Here is a 27454-nt window from a genome sequence, read left to right as displayed (position 1 = left end):
TATCGTCCTGCTTCAGTTTCCTAGAGTATGCAGAAGGACAGGAAAAGCACTTGGGGCAGCCACGGGAAGACAAGAGGCTTGAAAGGGAGAATGAGAGGGTGGGTTGAGGAGGAGTGGTGGTGGTCTTTGTTCTGTATTAGGGTTCTTTTGCAAGTTAAGAAAACTTAAATATTGTAAATACTGGGACAGACGAGTACCTAAAAGGATGGACAGTGTTTAGCCACTTAAGAGAAGATATTCCTCCACCAGTACTCCAAAGGAATTGGTAGTTTATTCCTCATTTACCTTGAACACATCAGAAAGAGGGGAGAGGGTGTGAAAAGTCTCAAGTCTAGCCCTGTGTCAAAGAAAGCATAAAAACATTCCTAAGAGCTTCTGGAGAGAAGAAGAAAGAAAAAATAAAATAAAATTTTTTAAAAAGGTGTTTGCAGTAAGCAGATTAAACAGTGATGGGTAAAATGGAGAAAAGGAACAGAAAGCTATGTTTAAACTTAAGAGACTGAGGAACAAAATAAATTAGACTGCAGACAGACATACAATAGAAAGCAAACAGAAAGAAAGATCAACATTGTCCAGCAAGAGACTAATTTAATTTTCCTGTTTATTACAAATGTAACACCCAAATTCCACAACCAGAGGTTTCGTTCTACGTGCTCGAGGTAATGCCAGGGGCCCCTACTCTGCAGGAATTAGACTTTGCAACTGTGGACAGCTGATTCCAACAGCTCACGCGTTTGTTCAGTATGAAAATTAAGGTTAAAAGAGATCAGGAATTCCACAACGTGCCAAGACTCAGGGACTTCACAGGTTTTTTTGTGTAAGTATCTAAGGGCTGGAGAACCTGCCCTGTGAGGAACGCCTGAAGGAGTTTGGTCTTTGCTCCACAGAGAAGTCTCAGAGGGGCCTCATCACAGTAGTCCAGTACTTAAAGTCAGGCTACAAAGAGGACAAGACTTTCTCTTTACAAGGAGCCACATGTGGGCAATGGGTACAAGTTGCACCATGAGCGGTTTCATCTTGACAGAAGAAATTTTATACAGTGGGAACAATCAGTCACTAGTACAATCTCCCCAAGGATGTGGTAGAATCCTCATCACTAGAGGTTTTCAATATGAGGTTGGACAAGGCGCTAGATAATCTCATCTAAGCTCCCCTTCACACAAAAGATTGGACCAGATAGTCTTTCAAGGTCTGTTCCAACCCAGGCAGTTCTATGATTCTCGTTTTTGGGTTGAAGACCAGCTACTATTTATTGGAAAAGTATCTGCCATACTCATTATATTATAAATTTATCATATATTTGTAAATTATTGGAATGGAAATACAAGCACTGGCATTTCAATTTGCAACATTATTTTGAAATAGTAACAAGTCGGTTGGATCTGCATTTCTTGTACCCTAATCTCTACCAGTTCCCCAACAGTGTTAACCCCTCTGCCTTCTGTTTTCCTCCCAACCCCCTCAACAAGAAAAAACATATAGTGGGACAAACAAAAATGACATAGGAACCAACTGACCAGAAAGCTGACAGAAATACAGAATGAGTAAACTGAACTCTGTGTCATTCCCTTCAGGAAAGCAGCAGTTTCTCTCTAACTACTGATATTTGTAGGAACTTATTTATCTCAGCAATTTTTTGAACTCTAAAAAATTCAACTGACATTAAACAATGAGTTCAGAAATTATTCAAGCAAGAAGGAGAGACAATAAGAGGAACTACAATTGCACTGTCAGTCAATTGTATGCACTGTTTCCTTAGAAAGCCATCCCAAAACTCTCACCATAAGCAAAATCATTATAGTAACAAATTGTTAAATAACAGTTCATCAAGTAGTTTTATTTTCCTCAAGAATCTGCAACCAATATTTTATACTGCTTTTAGAAAGAATAAAGAACAGTGAGCTACTCACCTTCACTTGCTCACAAAAGAGCTTAAGCCATCATTGCACTGAGACTTCACAAAGAGATCCAACATTAAACACTTCCTTCTAACATACACCACTTATGCTATAAGCAACATATAAACCACTAAACACTATGATCATTACTACGATTAACACCCAAGATCTGTACTTTCCCACTCTCCAGAAAAGCATACACATCAGCTTCTAAGTTCACAGCCTCATACCCTCATCAACCATACTGCACACCCTCCTACCCACAAAGGTCTGTGCAGCACCAGAACATGTCCGTGGTCTCAGGTCAGTGAAAGCAACGTAATGAACAAATGATGTTTCAGGAGATCAATAATTTGCAAATGCACACCAGACCCATTACACACATCTGCTCTCTGCAATTCTTTTCTGTTCAGGTTATTGCACTGTGTTGTTATGAGCAGGCAGAAAGGATGCTGGTTGTGAGCACTGTTCCAGTTTCATTCAACATCTACTGTGTTCAAGGGTTTTACCCCTCTGTCACTTGGGAGGTGGAAAGCTCATAAATTCTGGGAGTGAAGTCCTCCAGCCAGGAAAGTGAGAAAAGAGGAAAGTATTATCTCTCAGCAATAATGGGGCTGATAAGACCAGATGAGCCTTCATTTTTCAGCCTGAGGACCAATGTTATTTCTCAGAGGTAAGGAGATGGACAATACTTGGAGGTAGGTTCTCAGCCCTGATTGTCTTCCACTGTGGCAATCCTACTGGGATAAATACAGCCCTCCCATCCATGGTGTCCTGTAGCCTTCAGAGCACAATGAGGCTTCCCTCATTCCTGAGCAAGGGGGATGATGAAATGTCATACTGGCACACAGACATGAAGTGTAGAACAAACCTGAGGACCAAGGCATTCAGACAGGTATAACTTTTATATTCTGTACAATTAGAACTTTCAAAATCTACACAATTATTTTTATACAGACAGAGAGTGTTAAAACATACGTTTAACACACAGAGGTTAGTTTATGAGGAGTGTGCTTACCCCAGCTCTGAGCTGCCCAGCCACCTCAGCTATTTGTGTTCCCTCTTTCATCTTACACTACTGTAGATGAGCCCAGAACTATTTTCTTTCCCATCTGTCACTCCAAATAATTAACTCTCTCCTCATAAACCAATAATCTATATACAAAGTAGTATTCTCTTTATATATAAAAGAAGTCCTCTTTTAACATTCCATTCCTCCAAAGAAGGGCTTTCTAGACTAAAAGTTATTAATATAAAGGTAAAATTTAAACATATACAGATACTAACTTCATATGTACATAAGTCCAGATCATATCTAAATTTAAGCACTGATGTCTTATCTGAGTGTTTACCTTGAAAAAAATCAGGTTGAAAACAACTACAGTAACAGCACTTACGCATACAAGTCAGACATGTATGAAAATTCTTTCAACTGCATATTACATATGGTCTTTAACAATGTGGCTCAAAATGTTATTATAGTTTCTGTTTAAGGTTATCTGTGCTCTTCTAAGGATGTGTTTACATAGAAAACTGCAATAAAGCCATGGGAGGTAAAAATTAAGAGCAATTTAGCTGTTTCAGTGCTATGTGTCTTTATATGGACAAGTTTAACACTAAATAACATCATATTTTTGTTTTCCTTAAAATGCAGCACAGCATTTCTATTCCTAAACAACCATTCAAAAGATAATTTGGGCATACCATTCAAGAAGTAATTCCTGAGACAACTTATCAGTCACCTTCCTCCTCCTACAGGAAGAAAAAAACAAAAACAAACAAAACCAACCAGATAAAAACCCCACATCCTTCTCAAGTATTCCAAATTATGACAAAATACGCCCAAGCAGGATGTCATATGAGAGTATCACAGACTAACAGCAGGTTTTGTTGTTTTCCCATGTTACATGGGAAAGCATTTAGACCAGTATTAACAAAAGGACTCTGATAATTTTCAGCAAAGCTCGGTAATTTTATATAGGTGTTGGAAAACCAAAACTGTTTGAGAAATTAATGTAAGTTTGATTCTTGCTTTTTGGAGATCTGGTCATTAATATAATTACCACTTTCAGACAAACTTTTCAGAGTCTCTGCTTTTTACACGTATGACTTTTAACTATAAAAACCTTCACAAATGTTAAGTTCTACTGTTTATTATATTTTTCTGCCAAGCACTCAAATAAGATTAACAAAGCTAGTCATCATTGAAAATGCTTTTCCGTACCTGTGCCAATAAACAAACTGCTGAGAAGGCCACTTCTGTATTCCTGGTACCTATCTTCTACTCTGGGGAAAGGATAACCTGACCACAAAAGAATTAAAATCACAACCCACCAAGCAGGCAACAGGTGTAGCAGCAAGGCACACTGCTCTTTTCTAACAAATAAAGAACTCCTCACTTTCTGAAAACAGGAAAAATTGAGACACTTATCAATGTAATGTTGACATTTATCAACAACTGTGGTGGACACTCCAGGCTAACAACAAAAATGGTATTTCTGTGTACAAGAAACTTGCAGTTACAGACGTGGTTTATTTTCTTACCATGGCAATATCACTTTATCTTCTTCAGTTACATAAGCTTTAAGTGTTGTTGCAGGAAAGCCCTCCACAGCTACTCCCATAGGAACTTCCAGGTTTTTGTCTGTTCTTGCCAAAATACTGCCTAAAGGACACACTGTCCAAAACACATTTTAATTCCTCAAGACCTTCAGGCCAAAGTTCAAGAGGATGGCTATGATGAACATTCTTGGTGAAATCAGATCTATATCGCTCAAAATTCTCAGACTAGTTTAAGATCCGGACAACAGACTTTTTTTTTTGCCATACAGGTTAAAGCTGATTTGCCGCTTTTCACAAGTTGTCTTTCATTAAAACAATACTAGTTTTCTTGCTATATTAATTCATACCCTTTTGGGTGAAGGTGTTTATAATTTCTTTAACTGACAACTAAATATTAATATCAATAATTATAAATTTAACCTGAGCAAGGTGATCAGAATTCGTCTTTAACAAACATACAAATTATTTCTTCAGAGAGAGTTCAGAGATTAATTCTTTGAATATTTGGTCCTTTTCTTCTTCCAATACCTGAGAAGCAATTAGATACTGGTTATTTGCATTAATATAATCCCTTCCAAAGCAAATTACAATGTCAAATCCAATTTCAAAGCTGGGAAAACTATGGCAGGAAAGTGTTCTAATTCATAGTAAAAGTTAACAGTGTAACTTGGAGCAGAAACATAATTCAGTCTGATCATAAACCACAAGAACATATTTTGCACATTGGTATTATAAGCAGCAGAGAAACTAAATTATAAGGTTGGAAATGAGAAGTTGAAGAACCAGACATCTTCTAGTGTCTTTACATTCTGCATCTTCATCCACATAAGAAATGTTGCTGATGACTACATATTTATTATCAGCAGTACTCAAACAGCTCCCAAGCACTACAGTTAAAATACTTCAGGGTAGTATGGGCTATATAACCAAAGCAAAAGTCTTTCCCTTAAGGAGTTCCCAGTTTAATCAAATGGAATTAACATTAGGAGGAAAGCAAGCAAAGGCTGCAGTGATAAGATCATTTCTTGTATAGTCTAACTAGCACAATTTGAATGGCTGTTTCTAATCTTGTACATACATGGGCTGGTTTTAATCTTGACAGCATTTCACCCAGTAATTCCACTACTGAGTGAACTGTTACTGAATTACAGTCTCTTTTTAAAGAGATGACTGGCTTTCATTAAAGATTTAACATGATGGAAAATCCACTACATCACTCATCTGTTTCTAAAACACTTATTAAGAAATAAAATAAATATCTTGTTTTATTTTTACTTTAATATTTGTTGACTTCATTCTGAAACACCAGAGCTTGTAAAGTATAAATTATTTTCTTTTTTTTTTTTAGAATGAGATTTTAGTTGTTTCTTAGTACTCACAACTTCCATTTTTTCTTTTTAGTTGTCTTTACTTATAGAGGTGAAGTAATAAGCTGCTTTCTTTTTTGTTTGTTTTTGAGTTGGTATTTTGTTTGGGGTTTTTTTGTTAAAAAACTTCATTAACACACTTGCAGTTGGCAAGTCCTGACACCTTCGCTTACAAAACAAGTTCTAAAACTTAAAATCTGAAACAATAATTATGGAATAAGGAATACATGCTGCAGCTACAAGATGGCCTTACAGTCCCCCAGCATTAAGTTCAAGAATTATTCAGTAAGGAGGACAAGGAAATGCATAATATCACTGCTAGAAAGCATTGTGTTTTCTTAGACCCTCAAAGTCTATTTTGTTTAGCAAACATGAACTTGAGCAGTGATCTCAACTGCCAGTAAGTAATGGTTCATAGTTATACCAAATGCTAATAGAATTTGATAAAGCAGATGGGTTCTACTATTTACATTACATAAAATGAAGACATGCTTTATTTCAGGACTGTTAACCTGGCTGTTTCAACTGATACAAGGATCTCTAAGCAGTAGCACTTAGAAGATACAGTGAGTACAAAAGAGAAAAGTGGCCAAAGCCTGGAGTCCAGCCTCAGCCAAAGGAAAGCAAAGCCTGAGAGCTCTGTAATACCTAAGTGTTAGTTTCATGTTACTTGTACCTCGGCGTATTATTCTAAGATGAGGCTGGTAGTCATGTCACACCTTCAACTTGATCACCCTTAACTTTTAACTCTAGTTTTTCGAGTATAACACAGTTGTTTTGAAAGCCCAGTGTAGCACTGGATCACTTCTGTTTCACTCGGCACTTTTCCCTTCTCAGATTTCTAATCTCTCCCACCAATATAACAATTATCCTTATTTCTGACTCGGCAAGAAACAGCCCAACTACAGAATAATATGATTACACTTTTTTTTTTTTCAGATTAACTCTTTCCTCAATCCTCCACCAACTATCGCAGCACAACTGCTTCTGTGACCTCCTATAGTGAGGTGGACACTGTGATATTACTTGTAAGCCAAGAAGGTCACGTAAATATACCAGAGGGTAGTTGACAAATTTCTTCCCCACTTTCCTACAGATTCCCACTATACAACTCTGCATGAACTCTCCTGTTTCACCATATTGGTCCAGCATTACTCCAGTGTTTCTGCCCTCTCAGTGCATCATTTTAATCAATCATTGCTGCTTACCTTCACTGCAGCTAAAGCTACCCTAACCGCGAGGATTCTTTTTTCATATCCCTGAATGAGCTCAGTAGTGATAGAGGAAAGGAGATGGTGGACGTATGAGCTATGTTTTCAGTCACAGGACTGAAAAGCAAAGAAATTATGGACACGGTTTAGATTTGTGCTCCCTCTTTCTGAGTAGGCCAACTAACTGCCTCTAACATTCAACAGATTGGAATCAAAGGACAGCTTGATGTTCTTAGAGGAATGAGGACAGCCAAAGGAATAGGTCAGAACCATCAAGTCTTTCTTGGACAGCAGTGATGGTCTTCTGTCCCAAGATTTCATTAGTTATAGGCCTAACCTAATCCCATGTGGCCCTGCTGTGCAAATCTCCATTCTTGTCTGAACTTGATAGCTGATCATTTCATATGAGGTTCATGAAAAAAGGAAAAGAAATAAAATAGCAGATGTTCCAAGTTTTCACTTCACGCAACAGTTATGCTGAAGGAAGGGTAAGGAGGAAGAAAAAGTCTAGAGTCAGCAAAAGCATAAGTTGAGAAAGTTCAGGATCTGTGTCTCCAGTCCCCTTCCCCTCTCCTAGGCAAAGCTGTAACATAAAAAGGTCTAATAGTGCAGAGGCAGGATAAAGATAGTGATATAGGAGAAGGTGCAGATGGCTCTGTCCTTTGAACTACTCCAGTGTAGGTCAGTTTGTCCTCCATAAACATCTGCTCTTCTGAGCTCTTAGAGAAAATGGGATCATCAGTTACATAAATGCAGTGGTATGGCAAAAGCACTTTGCTATAGCAGATTTGTAAAGCAGATTTTCAAAACAGTGCTTTAATAGGAGGAATTATTTAGCGTCTACCAAGCCTTATCAGCATCTCAGAAGTTGTGTCAGACCACATCACTATTAACTGAAGTAGTCAACATCTCCCACCCATGTATCTTCTGCTCTGAATCTCTTCAAAGCTTTGTCTTCCAAACCCTTCTGCATGACAGGAAGAGCTCTTTCAGATCCAAGAACAGGTATATTATGTCATTTAGAAAAGTGTTCCTGTTATTTGCCTTCCTTCTGGTCACACTTTACCCTGTTGTTCAGACACAGGTTGATAGCAGTCATTCTCTGCAGCTTGCTCCTCTACTTTTTTTTCTTCTAATTTTGATCTTGGGGCAAAACTCTCTGAAGGACAACTCAGAAAATACATAAGCATTCCATGAACCTGCCCTGAACATGAGTAGCATCCCTAACCTCCCTGCACTTCACCAAAAAAAATCCCAAAGCAATGAAGGTGAATGGCAAAGACTTGCTCATTGCTTTTGTTTTCAAATAGAAAAAAAAACAAAATCATTTCAAAAAGAGATCACTTATCAGTGAATTGCTTAACACCACTGAGCACCATGTTGCAATTTCTTCTTTACAGCAAGAATAAAACAGGCTTTAAAAAAAATCCTGAAAATATGGACACTTTCTTAACTTTTTGGGGAATTACTTTTTTCTTCCACAACAGAGCTTCCCAGAGAAAGGGGTCACACAAATGCTCTGCAAAAATTATAGTTCCAGTTGTCAGATTCATACAGATTTAGCAAGCATTTAACAAAATTCTCAAGATTTAATTATAAGGATTCTCATATTGAGCTAAAAATGTCTTCTTGATCTATAAAGCTTCTGATGCAGCACCCACCCACCAGGAAATTCTCCGCTCTGTGGCACTAACACACAGAGTTCTGGCCCCAGTGCTGTAAGCGACTGAATACATTTGTGTACAATGCAGTGACCTAAGTACTGCACTCAACCCAGTTACCTGACCTTTTGACTTCATCACAAGCAACACATATAACTTACATGTAATAAAAAGTACACAGCTATAAAATATATACCTAGCACAAGCTCCTTGTGTGTAGGTATCTACACAGAGTGCCATGTCACTTCGCATCAAACAGTAAGGTTAAATCCTGTTCGTTACAAAAACGAGTTTGAAGAGTTATGTGGACCACAGCTGTCCGGATGCCAGCAGCAGGGGGGCTGCAGGGGCAGCCTCTCTGAGGCTCAAGCAGACCCACCGCTTTACAGAAAATGAAATACTTCTTTTAAAACCAACCAAATTAAAGCAATGGCATGTAGTTTGATAAAGGAAAAGACACTTTTGGAAAAAAAAATATTCCAAACACATACCTGATGTTACCTAAGGATATTAGTATACCATTTAACACAAATATGCTTCCAGCAAACAATGAAAAGACAGAACAGCACCTTAAATAGCAGCTTTTTGGGGAAGAAATGCAAATGTTGGATAACAGATTCCAAAACTTCCTGTGCTATTTTTCACATAGTGCTAAGGACAGACCCTTGGGCACTTGTAAAATTAAGGTATTTCCTTATGCCAGAAAGGTTGCTTATGAGACAACACTGCACATGGAGGATAAAGGAAGTTCTATAAAGTTTAAACAAGGAATTAAGTATGCTAAAGCTCAATCCATACAGATAATGTCTCCTATTTAAAATAATGCTTAAGAACACACTAATGAACTGAAGTAAAGGGGCTCCACTGCGTAGGGCAGGGTATAACCCAAAGTAAGGTTTTTCTGGTTCCTTTCTCCATCAGGAAACCAATTCCCCTCCAAAATGCCTAGAAGCAATTTTCACAAAAGAGCAAAATCATTTCAGGTGTGTCCACAAGGGTAGGCAACCAATATATTTAATGGGATAAGGGAAAGAAAAATGTTTTGAAAGATGAACAGTAAATGGTAGATACATATACAAAAAAAATTTAAAAGCATATTCCAACTTATAAATCCTCTTTCTAAAGAGGACTGACTGCAAGTGAAGTTGAACAATACAAAAAAAAAAAAAGTATGAGGGCACACGACAAGTTTTTTTTTCAGATGACAAGTGTGCCACATAAGTCAGTCTCCTGCAACTCAACAACAATCAGAAAAGTTTCAATCCTTGGTTGGGGTAAAAGAATCTTCAAAAGCTCAGATACAAGGACAGGAATAATCCTGCTGAATATATTACCAGTGGTAATAACAAGTTCAGAGACAGCAAATAAATGATAAAAACAGGCACACAAAAGGGGAAGGCTTTCCATATATTTCACTAGAGTTGAACTGCGAGTATTTCTGGAACACAGCCTCCTTCAAACCACGGATACAGTGAAGTTAAGATTTCCCCCACTACACGAAGAGATAGGTAGAAGCAGGGGTTTATTGGAAGAAATGACAGATTCCCACTTTAGTCATAACAAGCTGGATGTTGCAAACACTATTCCACAGCAGCATTTTCTAACTGCTGAGCAGCTGAGGGAGCAACAGGATCACTCACACACAGTGCCACCAAGTTCCAGGCTACAAACACTGCATTTCTGCCATGGGTTGGGATTTATTTCGAGCCAAGACAGAACCAGGACATACACACAAACAAACCAACTCTAAGAAAAAAAAACTAGCTATGGAAGATCTAATTTTTTTTTTTTTAAGAGACACATATCAAGCAGTTAGAAAAGAGGTGCTCATTGTCAGCATACAAATAGTTGATAACATGGTTTCTCTTAAGAATGCAGGTTACGGGGGGAGGGCACCATATGCACTGGCATTCTTTCATACTTGATCTGGAAAGCAAGTTACATTGTTATAGTCCTTCTGTAAATGACCAAATACATTTGTACAGCTAATAAAACTAAAAAGAGTCACTTCCCTGTACTGAAATGTTTTAATACCTCTTTACAGGATAAAAATTCCTTTCCTTAAAGAGGATAAGAACATTAGCATTATTGTTAGTGCTAATGGTGTATTTACTGTGAGCTACAAATCTGCAGTATGGTGAGGTTTATTTATTGTAGCTTACACATTTCTCCCCTGTGAGTACTTCAAAAGTCAGCTGTTTTTCAGTACCTAGTAATCAGAAAAATTTCTTACAAGTCACATTATGGTTGTGTGGCTGTCTTCAACTAGGAAAAAAAATCAAATTGCAAAATTGTAATACAATTCTCTGATTTCCCAACACAATAGATCTAAAAAAATTACAAATTTGATTCAAGCAGAAAGACAGCTATGAAAACAAGCCTACTGAACTCCTCAAAAACCCTCACATTTGCAAGTTTTTAACATCTTAACTATTAATCAGTGCCCAATTACACACATAAATACAGTTCTGCTGGTATGTAACAATACGATCCTTATTCACTGAAGCTGTGTGGCGGCAGAAGGTTGATTACTATGAAGAGACACCCTGAACTCTGCGTCCTCAAGCAACTTGTTTCCTCAACAAAGGCAGGGACAGAAAAAAGGGGGAGATGAAACATTTATATGGGGAGTAGTAAAGAAAGGTCATGGAGAGGAGGGTCAACAAAGAATGAAGCAAGACAAGCCTGATAAATGAACAGGAAGGGCATGATGCTACAGTAGACTTTGCAGTTCATCCACCTCATAGTTCAAATACAACTCATGCCCTTTCTCCATCAAATTCCCATAGCTCTTACAGCACTCAGGTAAAATCTTCACAAAGATCAAGCTTTCCAAGTGTCACATTTCTGGGAAGACATTAAATACAGTCATCACTCAGTAATGACAAAAATCAATGAACTGAAGACAGAACTTCATTTTAGGATCTGACTTGCCTAGAGAATAGTGTATTTCTTTTTTAAAGTAGTCAGTAGGATTGTAAGACCTCTTCTTTTCCATCTTCCCTTGCAATACAAGCCCTGAACAAGGTTCCGATAGGACATAGATGTTAAAGAAGTGAAAGACTCCAGCCATTTTGCTAAATGAGCAAACTGTAAATTCCTACAGAATCATCAGCACTACATCTCACCCAGGAAGTTTTCTCTTGATATGTTTGTTGCCATGAGCTTTACTTTGTTTGCTGAAATTCAGTGTCTGCTGAAATTTAGTGTCTGCTGAAATTTAGTGTCTGTCAAGACAAAGCCACAATTTGCAGGGAACCAGAGATGCCATATCTAGTACAAACGTAACCAGTTATCAAGTGAAATCCTGAGACCGAATCAAGACATTTACATCATCTTCACTAAAATGGTACCTCCATGCCTAAAAATCACATTCTGTAGAAAGAGGAAATAATCACATTAACACAAGGAATCTGTAATGTTTAGGTTACACCATTACAAAGGCCATGAAGCTGCCTACCTTCTTGCCATTTTCAGTCTTGCCATCACTAGCAACTTAAGAGAAATTACAGTGTTATTTCCCATGCTTTGTTAACAATTACAGCTCAAGCTGTTGAAAAGCTGCTTAAACTTGCACATCTTTAGCATATTATTTTCTCTTACGGTTTCAAGAGTTATAGGATGAAACACATACATTGATAGTGACCACCATACTGGTATGCCTCCCAAACCAGAAAAAGAAAAAAGTCTGGTGTTCAGGCTTATCCTGAAGACAGCTCCTTCCTTTCTATGCTGATATCAAGTTCAAGATAAAGCATGCAGCCGCAGCTCAGAATGACTGAAATAAACAGCTCACATAAAATATATGTGTACACATATATAATGAGATTGAAAAAACATTTGACTACATGTAACAGAAGGGATGTTAAATGTACGCTACCATAGTGGAGATATTTTAGTGACTATAGTTCTTCTGGTGCAAAGGACATTTCTCACTTGCAGATGTTTTAATCTTTCTCAAATTTTTAAAAGTGAATTTAATAAATTTTTCTGCCTCTTTGTGATGTAGTTTTTCGCTGGTTGACCGCTTCTGATCTCATCTTAAAATAGACTTTACATAAAGGATTCTCAATTTTTTTCTAGCTGTTTAGATGACTGTAATCTACCAATCTGATTTGACTAAGTAGTTCTCATAAAATTACTCAGTTTCCAGCCCGGAGAGCACAGTATCCATGGCAGGCACACAACATACCAAATTCAGTTATCACTTTTCACAAATTGAAAACAGTACTCTAGTAAGATTTCTTCTAAAAAATGTATTAAGAAAGTAACGTTAGCTTTTCAAGATCCTCCATTCTTTGGTCATTCAAACAGGCACTTAGTATCAATACAGCAATAAAATAACATTGCTAGGAACCAAAAATTGCTCAGGGAAAGGGGAACCTCTTTTTATTGGAAGAACAGGAAACTAACTCACTTCACTAACTCCATCACATCTGTAGGTCATGAATCAGGTTTATGCATATATATTTATAGACAAGTAGAAGAAAGAACAGAGATTCGTACTTTAAGATTCCAAATTACATTTGCTTTCCATTACAAGCATGTTAACATAACTTCATGAGAGAATGACAGATACGAAAACTTTGTACTATTTATAGCACATGAGGAATACATGTTTGCACCATTTATAGCTCACACTTGCAGTAGTGAATTAAAATCCAACAGAGAAAATTATTATGGTTCCTATTCAGTCAATCTACTCGAGAAGCTATCACAACTTTTAAGGTGCTTTCACTCTTGAATCAGGATGAGGATTACTTTATTTCTCAATCTGGCTTGTCAAAAACAGGGGCAAGTTTACCTTGAAAACTGAGTCTTATGACTTCAACAGAAGATAGCTTGAGGGCCATTTTCCACAGCACAGACATCATCAGAAGAGGCTTAGGGACAGCTGTGAAGGAAGCTTGAAAGAGCAGAGGCTAGCATAATTGGCAGTACATTCAGCACTGATTTTTCAACTCACAGTGGCTGGCTTCAGTACAGCAGAGCATACTCTAAGAGCTGGCAACTGACAAGATTTTAAAAATAAACTTTGGATTATAAAAATACATTTCTGATTATTTACCTTCTGACTTAAGACCTCGAAAAGAAAACTGGCATTATAATGAAGCATCCACTCCACTGATATTACAGCTAATGAGTTACCTTCTAAAATAAGCAAGATTTTCTTGTAGTCACTTGTCTGTAAAAGTGTAAGCTAAAGGTATTTCATGTTAAAAATTAAGTTGTCAATATTTCAGCTATTCAAAATTCCCTTATACTGAAGCACTTACAATCAAACCTTTAGACAGAAAAGCCTTTCCCGAAAATTCAACAGCCTAGTTTTCAACTCTCCTGAAAAATACACATGGCATTTACTGGGGTTTGAAATGCAAGGCAAAAGCCAAAATGAACTTATTTAAAATTTGGCTACTTGCAGGAGAAAGAATCTGAACTTTTGCTTCAAAATTAACTTGTCCCCATTTGGGGAGAAAAATGTAGTAATACTCAACCACCACTTGACAACAGAATAATGACTATGTGTCTAATCAAGAACCACCGGAGGCACTAAATATACCAAGTACAATATACAGCATTTTCTATTAGATATATTCAGTTCCAAAGCTGTAAACAGTCATAACAGGTCTCATGAAGCAGTAAATTATAATGTGTGAGACACAGTGAGATAGTTAAATTAATTTCCTCTAAAAACCTAGTGACAGTAACTGATCTTCCTAAAGCTACTGTACTATTTTCTATCACTTTTTAAGGCTTCCAGAGCAATGCTAACATAAATCTCATTCATAAGTCAAATCAACTTTCTCACATAAATGAGTAATAAGGTACTCACAGAGATAAAATTACACTAACATGCCTCCATTTTCATCTGCTTAAATACTGCTGCAGTTTCAGAACCCAAGTACTGAAAGTACTTCTCCAAGCATACATCTGTTTTAGCACAACTTTCAAGCAAGAAACCCCAAATTATGCAAGAAAAATTCCAGTAAAAAAATGCCAGTTGATATGCTCAGAGGAGAGAAAAGCAGCAGCAAGTAATTTTCAACAGAACCTGTCAGCAAGCACAGCCAAGAGATGCACTGACATTCTACAATGACTGGCCATTTACTCACACACGTCTTTTCTTACTCCTTTTTATTTTTAATTCTTCAACAAACAACATCCATGACAACTGTTTCAAGCTACAGTAATTCTATACTATATGGCAACAGTTCATGTTCTTAAAACCTGCTGAAAAAATCTCACTAATTATTTTGACTACCAGTTCTTAGAGGCTAAATACATTATGACAATTGAGATAATAACACAAGTATCCCTGATATACATTTGTCTATGGCTCATTTAGTCACTGCTTGTATAGCTGAGAATTGGAATGCTTGAGGAGAAAGAAAAAATAAACAGCACCTCCAGTTCCCTTGAGTTACTAACAAAAGAGAAAGAATTTTGAATTAGGCCCAGAAGAAAAAATCAACCTCTTCCAATCCCGCAATCATTACTTTAGCCTTTTGAAAAGTTCCTGTTTGTTTAACAGCCCAAAAATGAAGTCTTAATGGAAGCCTCAAGAAATCTGACTGCCAACAGCCGGTATGTTGTCAAAGCATGCAGTGTTAAAGTCCTCAGAGAACTGAAGATACCAAATGGAAGATCCAGGCTGAAACAGAGTCAAAGTATCTGGGTAACAGTCCAGACATTGAAGACCAACAAGAAAATGTAATATCTCAGAAAAACAGGGATCTCTATGTCAGGTGTAAAGCTACAAATTACAGCTGGTAGACAACATCAGGCTACACAAACTTAGTAAGTTTTCTGTTTTACTCACCTGTTTCCCTGTATTAACCTACTTTGAATTTGGGTAGTCTTCCATAGGTGTTTCTGGGAAATCAGTCTCATTACTGACAATAAAGAAAACTATCAGACTGCTTCTGATCTAAAGCATTTAGAATATTAAAACAGAAGTAAACACAGACCTGCCTGAACATGCAAGCAATGTACAGGCATTAGAACAATACAAATGGCTTGAGAGGAGGCCATTCTCAAAAAATCTGAAGGGATACAAGATGAAGTGCATGGGCCATCCTGACCAGAGCCTATGTTGATTTATTTCTGAGTAATAAAAAAGCTTTGATTACGTAGACAAATCCTTGAGATATGACCTCCTAGAGGGCTGCGTATGCCAATATAATTGAATCCTGGAAAAGATCCTATCTGTGACAGGAAAATTGGTCTGCTTTGGAAAGCAGGAATTTCAGAGTATCAATCCCTAACAATATACCTAAATCATTTGTGAATTATACACTACAAAAAAAAAAAAAAAAAAAAAAAAGTCTGGAGTAGGGGATCATAGTTGTTCCAAGTGGTATCTAACAGTTGCAAGAGAGATCTAATTTTGTTATTGGTTTTAGTGCAAAGTAAGCATTGCAGACCTGTAAGAGAAATTCAGCTAAACCTAACTTTTTTCAATGCTTATCTCTAGATTGGCATACCAACTGAACAGATAAACAAAGATGCAAAAGAAAAAATGAGCCATAACATTAAAATGCTACAGCCTGGCCAAAAATATGAGTAACCAGATAAACAGTGCCAGAGGTCACAGCATCCACCAACAGTACTGCTCATGCAAGCCATTGAAAAACAGTAATAAAGAAGTCCCACAAAGGGGCACCAAGCCAGCATCACCCCAAGAGAGAAAGACCTTGACACATTTTTTCCGTTACCTTGCCAATAACCTCCCCACTGTATCCAATCCACTAAACATTAAAATCTGGAAGAGATATAGTGATTCTATAGCAACCAGCTGCTGAGATATTTTTCAAACATAATGAACTCAGTACAACTGCCAAATACTTTCCCAACAAATTTAGCCTATTCCTAGTGGGAGGAGAAAAGTATGTTCACTGCTGTGATGCAAGATACAGTGCAAATCTGAGGTCATCACAAAAACAGAGCAATTTAAAACAAATTAGATTATCAGGAATAGGTAAATAAACAGACACACAAATTGTATGTATGCAAGTTGCTATTACTCCACAAGGACAGACATATCACTCAAGAAGCCTCTCCACTGAAGTAGCACTTCCATGAGGCTTTTTTCCATACTCGTTACTCCCATCACCACATCACCAATGGGTCAACTTTAATAATACTTCCACGTCACCTCTAATAGTCTCTTAGGGAATCTTCCAGAGATTTAAAACCAACACTCACATGAACATGTCAGCTCCACAGTGGTAGCTCCACATATGTGTCATTTGGTTTCTCAAAACAAAGCAGTAGTTTGCTTGTCTCTGCGTTTAGATGCAACCACTCCTGCTATAAGTCTCCTGAAGTGCGTGTCTGTAAAAATGTTCAAACTCCCTACTATATGCCTACAAATATATCAGCTAAAGCATTTTTCTCAGTAAAACAAGAATAAGAGGCCACGAGAATTCAAAAGCATAGTTCTCCTTAGCTGATATGCAAGACAAAGGAAACCTCTAGGTAACTTGCAAAACCAACTAAGAAGAATCAAACTTAAAGCACATTTCCATACCTTGCCCCAAATACATGTTCTCAGAAGATATATTTTAGAAGTCTACAAATCAAAATAAAGGTGGAAGCCACCTAACTAGGTAACCTCTGTCTGTTTCCTTTTATCACAATAACACTTTGTTTCTATTTAAATCTTCACAGAATAAAGTCTTTAATCTTTAATGAAAGACAAAGCTAAGCTAATACAAGATGGAATTTATTGGTTGACTATATTCATTCGGTTCCATAATATAGTACAGGCATAACAACTGAACTCAATAGGTAGATGTTTAAAATACCTCAGTTGAAACAGGCTCCTATTTTTCCTTTTTGGCTAGTTTTGTTAAACTGGTGTTTTTCCATCTCTCTTCCACAGCTGTAGAGCATGGTTCATTCTAAGTATCTAAGCTACTTCAGAAAAGTACCTGAGGGGTGTCAGAAAAGTCAAGCGTTTCCTCTTGAATATGGCCTGGTACAGAACCAGAAACTGCTGCTGCCACCTTAAAAACAATAGTCAGAGCAAATTAAGTTTGCAAATCTGTGAACTGCTTTATCTGTGCTATTTCTAGCCTTCTGTCCTCTTCTTGCCCTTTATGGTTACTGTCTTTTTAAACCTCTCTTAGCTACAAAGTATCTCAAGTGGGGAGTAACTGCATGCATTGTTCTCTCTGGAAGATTTTTTTTTTTTTAAATTTATTTCTCCCATCCACCCTTTTTTCCTTTTTGAATCTGAGTAAGGATAATAAAACACAATAAACCTCCACACAAAAGGAAATGAAATTTCACGAGAATTTCAATATGCAGGGTTCCTAGGTTCCATTTCAGTGCACAAAGTTTGGGTGAGTCAGCATTCTTGATTCACAATGCTTGCAAGTTTGAGGGTTTACCTGTTTTGTTTTAAATAAGAGGACTAAATTTCTGTTGCTGTCTTAAACTTTCCAAGCAGAATGCCTAATTTTGATTTTGAAGATGATTGTTTAAGAGATTCAGCATGATTATATTCCGTACATAAATTCAGGAAAGGTATTTTAATGTAGTTGTTGCCCTGCGCCAACTAGCCCTTCCTTTTCCTAACAAACCCCAGGTAGTTTAATTTAGGATTGCATCAAGGTAATCCAGGAAAACCAGGAACTTAGCATTGCCATAACAAATTGCCGAAACTCTAGGAATTAAGCAACTTCAGCAGGGAATCCCATTTTCCTTGCAGCTACAGTGTAACATTTTCCTACTGGAAGCACATACAGCAGGAAAAAAAATGCAAAATTATTTCTGAAGCTTCATGCATTTTCTAATTACAGAAACTGTATCAAAACCATCAAAGAAAGAATCCTCCTCCTTACTTATACAAAAGTCCTTAAAACTCCACAAAAAAGCCTACAACACACAATAGGCAGAAGGTTTATTATTCAGCTATTAATGGAGCCTACCAAGTATCTAGAAACAACTAGGAGCTGAAAAGACTACAGTCTTTCAGTCTGCTGAAGTTTCAGCTAACATGTCATCCCTGGAATACATTCAATTCCTCAAGCCAACAACTAATAAGAGCCAAGATGCCAAAAGGTCAAGGCTCCATTTCTCTTATCCCTGCCTCCAAGCAAGTGGTGAGACCAGGAAGGAAAAAAGAAAAACAATTCTATATATTCCTACTCTATTTAGTCCTACAGTTCTCCCTTGTCAGTAAGAACTTCGAAGTCTGTATCAAGACAGGAGCAGGGAGAAACTAGCTCAGACCCTACCACTTTGTCACCTACCCATGAAATTCTGAATTCTAATATTAAAGCCTAAAAATTTCTGCTGCAGTTTGACAAAGAACAAGCAACAGCATAAAAAAATGGTGATGCCTAAATACTCAGAGATACCACATGGCATCAAATGTAGCCTTTGCTGTACAAATACTGTATTCGAATCGAGAGTTAGACTCCATAGGATCAGACGAAGTTCACATTGAAAAGGCTTGCCTTCAGCTTGCTTTGTTTTGGTCTTATTTCTTTTAAAGAAAGGCTTTATCAAACATTTTCAAACTTTTCTATTTTTCTCCCACAATACCAGTAGCTCTAATCTGGGGGCACTAAGATGATCTGACACTAAAATGTCTAGTCTCAGACACACACACAAACCACTATGCTGCTTTTGTTACTCGAATATTCCTTTATTTCTTTCTTATTCACACAGCATGCTAAACACTACCACTTGGTTCTAGACAACAGGCTTTCAATGCAAATTTAGATTTTAAATTCCATTTAACCACCCATACAAATGCTATCACTAAATAGTCCACAGTCTTCATGAGGATATTTACCATAACATCACCTGAAAAGTCTTAGATAACACAGAGATAGAGGAAGAATAGGAACGGGTACAAAGCATCAAGGTCTTATATAAAAGTTTGTAGAACACATCAGCTAAGTTAATGCAGGGTTTGGTGTTTTTGTGGGGTCTGTTTGTTGATTGGTTTGGGTTTTTTTGGTTTTGTGTGTGTGTTTGTTTTGTTGGTTTTTGTTTTGTTCGTTTTTTTTTTACTTAGATGACAGCTTTACTTAGGGATGCTTCTAGGTTATTAGATAAGTACTCATGGTTTTGTTTATAAGTTCTAAAATAATAGCAGATGAAACACTTTGACTTAAATTCACCCAACTACTTAATAAAAATAAGCTGATTACAATAATTACAATAAGCTGATACAAGAAAATTTGTCAGCAGTTCAGAATAACATTAAAAGTACATGACTCAAAAGAATGCATCTTTTTCCTTCCTCCCCCCCCCCAAAAAAAAAAAAAACACAAAGCAAAATTGGTTTGCTTGCATCATTGACAGCACAAGTTTTAAGCAACCCTCACATATTTAGACGTTGAGTTTAAATAGCAGCATCAAATGTACATTTGCGACACATTTAAGGAATCAATCCATTGCTGCATTTGACACATTAAAGTCAGCACTGCATCTGGATTATTTCGTACTTCTGTTTCACAAGAGTGGATTCCATTTACTGTGCAGAACTACGTGACTTACGGTTTGTGCATAACTTCTGATTGTGCAAAAAGGATGACTAAATAATGAAAAAAGCATAAAACCGTTAAAGTGAAAATGCTGCACAAGCTTCAACTCCATTCATATTATTTTGTTCTTGGAAGTGTGGTAATGGAGCATGTTCTGAGCACAGAAAACACCCTTAGCAGCTTTCTACCAGCAAGCCTGGCTCAGAGATCATAAAAGCATAATAACAGGAGGAACCTACTATCGAAGTGGCACAATCCAACTATTTTAGTTCCATGTCAACTAAAGATCTCTACTTCAGAAGTCTACTCTTTGTACCACTAACGTCATCTGCAAGGCTCTTGGCAAACAGGAATTTTCAACACTAAGACAGAGTTATTGATACCAACTAAGCCACTGACTCCTGACCACAATCAGTCATTAAACATCTCCTGCCATGAATTTAAGCACATGTGACCTTAGCACGTGCAAACATATTTTAACACTTTTATGTTCCTAACTTTTCCACTGAATTTAAGTTTTACAAAACAGAGTTTAAAAAGAAACAACTATAAGGAATAGTTGTAAAAGAATGGAGAAAAACTTTGTAACATGTCTAGGTTTTAAATTCAGTATTTGCCCTAATACCTTCAGCAACTTAATTCCACATTATTCTAAGAAAAAATTCTTCCTTCTTCTCTTTGTTATTATGCTGGTTTGCAATTTCAGCACACACTGAAGAACAGAGGTATTAATATTGAACGCTCCTTTGTGAGAAAATTTTTAAAGTAGTTCATGTAGCTCTACAAACTACTTATAGTAACATAATTCACACAGTCTTTTCTTGTTGGGATTAGCTCTTACAAACATCAACAGAACAAAATAAACTTTGTATTTCCATGTTAGTTGAAGTGCCAGCCTTTGGATAACACTGAAATATACATGACCATTAAAATAAAGAAATACAGATATAAGAAAAAAAGACAAAAACATAACAGATAAGAATGATAACTGGTGAAGGTAAGGAGCTAGGACAGCAAACATCGCAGCAGCACAGGCAAGAGATACACCTTAGGACCAGCTCAGAAAATTGCTGTCTAGAAAAGCCAATTACATTGGATGCCCACGCAAAAACCAACAAATAACAAATCTGAATATCACAAGAGTCTGTCTGCCTGAGAAAAAGAGAGAACAAAGTTTATTCAATAGGGACTCACATGTGATTCAAAGAGAAAAAAAACAACAGTATTTTTGTTCAAGAAATTTAACTATTACACCATCCTTTTTGGTACCTTATCAGATTACTGGCATTTTATTACAAAACAGAACTCTGAAGCTGTCAGCTTTTGTTTATGATTCTCTGCAAGAAAGAAAGAATCTTACTTCCTCGACATATCCTGAAGATTTCTGGAAGCTACTAAAATCTTACACTGGGTAACTGAGCTTCTGTCTAACAGAAACAGGTATCCATACACTCTCCATACAATTAAAGGCCACATACCTGCAGGCAACTCTTCATAGGTGTATCTATACATTGTAAAAGATTCTCTTCAGCTGTCAGCTTTGTGTGCGTACAAGCACGTGTTAATACAAAACAGCCTGTAGGATGAGGGCTTAACAATGTGAAGCTAACGTCTAAACATAGTGTAATATAACTGGAACTAGGATCTGTTCAGCTTTTATCTTCTTTGGTTATAAGACTGGCAGAAAAGATAACACTGAAATTGTAATGAATCCTGCAATGACCTATTAAAAAACTTACTTATAAAGCACTAAATATTGTACCTCACAGTTTCCAGGGCAGTCCATAGTCCTGTGCTTGTAAATTTGAAATTGTAATATAAAGCTAGAGTACATGAAAAGCGTTACCAATAAGAGGCTTTTTTTAAAATAAAGAGGTGGTGACCTCAAAACACAAAATCAGCTCAATAGTATCTTCAGTGTACAGATCGGTCATATGAACACTTAATAAACAAGTACCAAGTTCCTAAAACGCAACTATAGGTATTAAACTGTAACATAATACGAAGATAGCCACAATTGATAAGCATCCCAGTGTTCTTACATAAACTCACCTTGACCTTTGAAAGTTAGATGTGCAGCTGATTTTACACCACTTCTTCAGCTAAATGGGCACCCAAGAGTGTTCTATTCTATGGAGACACACAGTTGAATTACCTTCCTAGCAGTCAATACTGGATTTCTCCTTTACTGTTCAACTGGTAGGGCAACTAACAAAAAGCTGATGTATACTTTGCAGGATAAGCATTATTCAGAAAACAAAAGATAACTTTTTTCTTTCTCCCCCAAAACCAGTGGTTGCTCTTTCTAAAATACACAACTAGACATCATTTTTGCATTTTTCTCATATACTGTTTCTAGGCACTCACACTGACAGATTAAAAGTACCATCAGAAATGAATAAAAGTTCTTGTTTCTCCAGTGCAACACTGACATGGGTACCTTTGGATCTTAGCAGGCCTGCAGAATCACAGGAAGAATACAACAATTTGATTTGCATATCTGTTAAATTCATTAACAAACCAATAACTTTGTAACATGTTGCAAAACTGTAACTGATTGCTTAAAACAATTACTGTCTCAGTTAAGAGTTAGTGGTTTACCTCAAAATCCTAATACAGTTCTACAGATGTTTCTGATCACAAAGCAAGGACAAAGTCAAGGAAAGCTGCCTGCTGGTAAGCTATTATAGTGGTGGTCTTCAAACCCTAACAACATTACCACTACAGAAACTCTGGCTGTCGGATTTTAGAAACCATAAAACTACGTTTTGCCTTACTTGCCACTCAGTATCTTCAGTAAGTGCTCAAACATACAACTTTGATTTTAATGAGTTGTTTATTTTAGCCCTTTAAGTCTCAAAAATTCTGTTGAAGACATCTGTGGGCAGTTAATGAAGGTGATTTAGTTATGCCTAACACACTGTTCAGTAAAAACACATACAAACCATTCACATAAATTAATATAAACTAGTACATGGATACAAAACATGATGTTATATGACATGATAAAAAATGACATTAACTGTCAAGGATGTTGGAAACTCAGACTACCTGCACACAGCACATGTGATTCTAGCTGGAAGTTTCTACTATGAAGTATATATTCCATTAAAAACTTCACTTTCCATGGCTTTATTCTCAGTTGTAAAGTTTGGGAATTACTTTTGGAAAACATCTTTAGAAAGTATGGCTAAAAGACAAGTAGAGCAGGTAACTAGTAAACTGGTCCAAAGATACTACTACTTTGTGTGGTTTGAGTTAGAAATTTTCTGAATACTGTACATAATTCCTCATATATAGATCACAAATTACTCAGGGGTATATTTAATTGTTGTAAATATTTACAATTATGTATGAAAGTAAAGAAAGCAATGTGCTACAAAGGAGTTCCATTATGAGTCCTCCAGAGAAGTCCCAACCATTTCAGGTGGCTCTGCATGAACCCTCTTTCAGAAACCAAGATTGAAACACAGGTCTTCTGTGTATTTTGGAAGTATATTAATAACTAATATCTACAAATCCTGCATTTATATGAAGCAAGTAAAACTGCATCTTGAAACGATGCAAAGATAAACCACTGTCCAGTCATTTATCGTAGATAAGTCACCCTCATGTCCAGATCCTTATAAGACATTTAGGTAGAGAATCCCTATGGAAATCAGGAGGCGCTACCCATCAAAACATAAGGGAAAACCTGAACTCTAGAGACAACAGGTCTTCGGTGAAATTATTTTAATAGTATTACTAGGGCTTGCTAATATTTATCTATAGCACTAGAACATATCATCAAGCCTATGATTTTCAAGGACTGCCATAACACAAAAACTTTTTATTATAAATCCACAGTATTTAAATTTCAGTTGTCAAAACTCCATTCACCACAAATATCCTGTGGGCACGCGCAACCACAAGAGACAGAGCAGGGAAGGGAGATTGAGAACTATGGTGAAATAGAAATATACAGCAGAGATTTAGGTTTCAGGCAATTAATAATATCATTATTTCAAAATCCCAGACACAGATTTTATGCACACAATACTTATGAAAAGTTGACTTTACAACTACTGAAATGAAAGTAGCACTAATTCATTCAATTACCTCAGAAACAACACAGGAAAAAGGAAAATATAATATCCAACATATGTAACTTCAATACATTTATAATAATAGAAAACCAAACCAAGTATGTACTATGTCATTTAATGTTTATGCATTTTGACTGATTGCAACGAAGGGAATGTTGTATAAATGTATCTTTCACATCAGAAATAGAAAGAAAAAAAGCCATTTCTTCCTGGGGAACATAGAAGCTACCTCTGCACCACTCCCCACACCAAATTATTTCATTTCCATTTGTTTTTTATTCTGGTCAAGAAGTTAATCCTCTGACACTCTGAAGTAGACAGACAATTTCCAGTTTCAGTTGTAGAAAGCATTTAGGATCAGTAATTAGAAACTAATCTCTCCTATACAAACGGTGTGTGGTCTGTCAAGAACTTGACCACCTCTACCCCTTACACACACACACACAGCGCTATGTAGATTCATTCTAGACAGGCAGATTAACTGGACATCTACACGCACATTCTAAAACTATACAATTTTTGTTTTGTTGTGTGAAGGATTGGCAAATACAGTTACAAATACTGCAATCAAAATATCAAGACATACAACAACAATGCCACCCCAAAATAATCAGTGGAATCTGTTTGGGTTTTTGTTTGTTTTTTGGTGGTTTGTTTTTGTTGTTGTTGTTGTTGTTGTTTTTTTAATTTTAGAAAGTGTACTCTAAAAAAAAAAAAGGTAACTACTTTTGCTACATATCATACAGAAATTTTAGCACCTCACAGTAAGGTTTTATGTGCACAAGTGAATTATCATCAGATCTCAGACTGGACCAGATTTCTAATACTCTACAATACCACCCAATTTCATGCTATGCAAGTAAAAACAAAACCAAGCTACTGTGTAGGGGGCATTTCAAGTTCAGCAGCTGTATTAAATACTATAGCAATGAGCCTTCAAAGTTTCTAGCAGACAACAGCAGCAGAAGCAACCCTTGGTTTATTTTCTTTAAAAAAAACAACCAAAAAATATCTGATTTCTTTGGTTCCATGCAGGTTAACTACAGTCACCCCCACCTGAAATATGTATTACAAATAAATATTTCTGCTTGTCATTTATTATGCTCCACTACGAAGGACAGCATAAAGAAATGTTCATAGTTGATCATCACTCTCCATAATGATGTTCTCCACATTCCTCAAGCCATAGCTTACACTTTCCTTAACTTGTTTTTATTCTATACAAAGAGAACTCTCATATTCCTACCTTTTCTAGTGCTATCCTACTAAAAAGTAATATTACAATCCACAATTACAGTACCAAGATCAACCAGAAAAGGCTATTCAACATCATAATTTCAAATTATTTAATGCTAGATTCCCATGCTTTCCTGAATCCAAATCTATCTTAATTGCATGATTAGAGGTATTAAGGAAAGGGCATGCAGACTTTCCAGCAAACAGCAGCACGAGACAGAACAGGCACTGCAGGTCACTGGTTTATTTTGAGATACCAATTCTTATTTTACTGTATCTAAGTAGTTATTCCACTGAACCAGGACATGAAGGAAAATTATCAGGAAAACACAGCTACTCTGAAAAGGATCTTATCTGGAACAAAAGACAGTGGGATATTATAGAGGGAACACTAGAACTGAAAGAATTAAGCACTATTTGTAAAGCAGCAAGCGCAAAGAGCAGCTCACTCAGCTCAAATGAAGTTTGAGCCTAATACACTGGAGAAACTGTTCAGAAACAGTTCATCTGTACGAAACATGACCCCTGTAAAGCTGCCAAAATCAGTGAGAGCATACAAGTGCTAATCACGTGAGCTAAAATGGCTCAAGCTGCTTTTACTTACATGCACGCCTGAACATAAATGACTGCATATCCTAAATTATAAGTTACCAAGGAGAATGCAACTGTTTTATTTACCTGTACTTCTGTATGCAATCAGTACACCCCCGACTCCTGTACTTGGAAATCTGAATATAGCTGACATACAAGGCTCCTTCCATACCTCATCCCCTCAAGCAGCGTTTGGAGATGCAGTGTGAACATTTTAAAACAAGAAGAATTTTGTAATCTATTCACTGGTATTTTAAAAAGCATACTGTATAAAAACATCACCTGGTCATCAAAGGAAGTTACTGATGGACAGAACAAAAAGGCAAAAGAAAGAGAGGTCGTCTAAGTGTGCAATAACACTGCACACAGTCTAACACTCTCCAGAGTCATCAGTAACTAAATACAGTGTTTGCCTTTTTGATTTAGGAAAAAATGCACACATTGGAAGTTGACTTCAAATATTTTGTTGAAGTACATAGCTATTACCTTAAATATATCATTACCATACAAGTTCTAAACAAAACACATACCTTAGCACTAGGGGGTGGGAAGAGGTAAAGGAAAACAGTGTTTCTTGCTTTAATGAGCATCATATCTGGAATGCTAGTCATTTACCAGCAAGAATTATTTACTAAACAATGCTCTCTTTAATGATCTATGGAAGTGTCCTCCCTATCATGACATCCACACCCCACAGAAAGGTGGAGTTCACAGAAAATATTGTTTTCTAAAAGCAAAACCCACATTTCTTTCAAAATAAAGAAGTAGCTGAATCAGAACAAAAGACGTCCACAGGAAATATTATCCACAAAGTTGTCTGCTAATCCGAGGCAAACAGAAACGAAGGGACAAAAAGCCGACCGTATACCCATTTCCTTTTCCCTGACACCCTGACAACATTCCCTCGTTCAATTGGTCGTGTGCCCTTTTCAAGTCGTAAGGGATGGCATTCTTCCTTCCCTTCGCACCGGGGCGGACCGTACGTGTCGAAGGGGCAGGGAGCAAAGAGGACGGAGGCAGCAGGAATAATCGTTATTTAACGCGGCAAAGGGAAACCCGCACACAGCCCACCCTTTGCATTCCACGTCCGAGATGCCCCCCGGGGGACACGGGTGGCAGGGACTCGGTTCCCCCCAGAAGCGATGGCTGTCTTGTGACGGGGAGGGGGGGAGCTGCGCTCTCCCCGAGCCAGCGCGCACGAAGCGGGGCGCTCCCCCCGCCGCATTGCCCCGCTTCGCCCTCTACCCACAAAACCGCAGCTGCGAAAACGGCACCCGCGAAACCCGCCCCAGTGAGGTACCGATAAAAATTAAAATCATAATAGTGAAAAAAAAAAAAA

General features: G+C 37.1%; 1 protein-coding gene across 16 annotated transcripts in view; it reads right to left on the bottom strand.

Annotated features, from left to right (window-relative positions):
• ITSN1 (intersectin 1) overlaps nt 1-27454 on the bottom strand; it is a 136325-nt gene that overhangs the window by 107916 nt on the left and 955 nt on the right. The window contains exon 1 of one of the 16 annotated variants that reach the window (XM_065066870.1): nt 22256-22329. The exons of 14 other annotated variants lie outside the window; for them this stretch is intronic. The gene's annotated coding sequence lies outside the window, so the exon portion shown is untranslated. Of the gene's footprint in view, nt 1-3602; nt 3646-22255; nt 22330-27454 lie in introns of those variants that run through there. One more of the 16 variants, XM_065066876.1, reaches the window with a different exon arrangement.

This window comes from Columba livia, chromosome 1, assembly GCF_036013475.1.
Source record: "Columba livia isolate bColLiv1 breed racing homer chromosome 1, bColLiv1.pat.W.v2, whole genome shotgun sequence".
Lineage (NCBI taxonomy): Eukaryota > Metazoa > Chordata > Aves > Columbiformes > Columbidae > Columba > Columba livia.
This window is presented reverse-complemented; position numbering and strand designations above follow the sequence as displayed.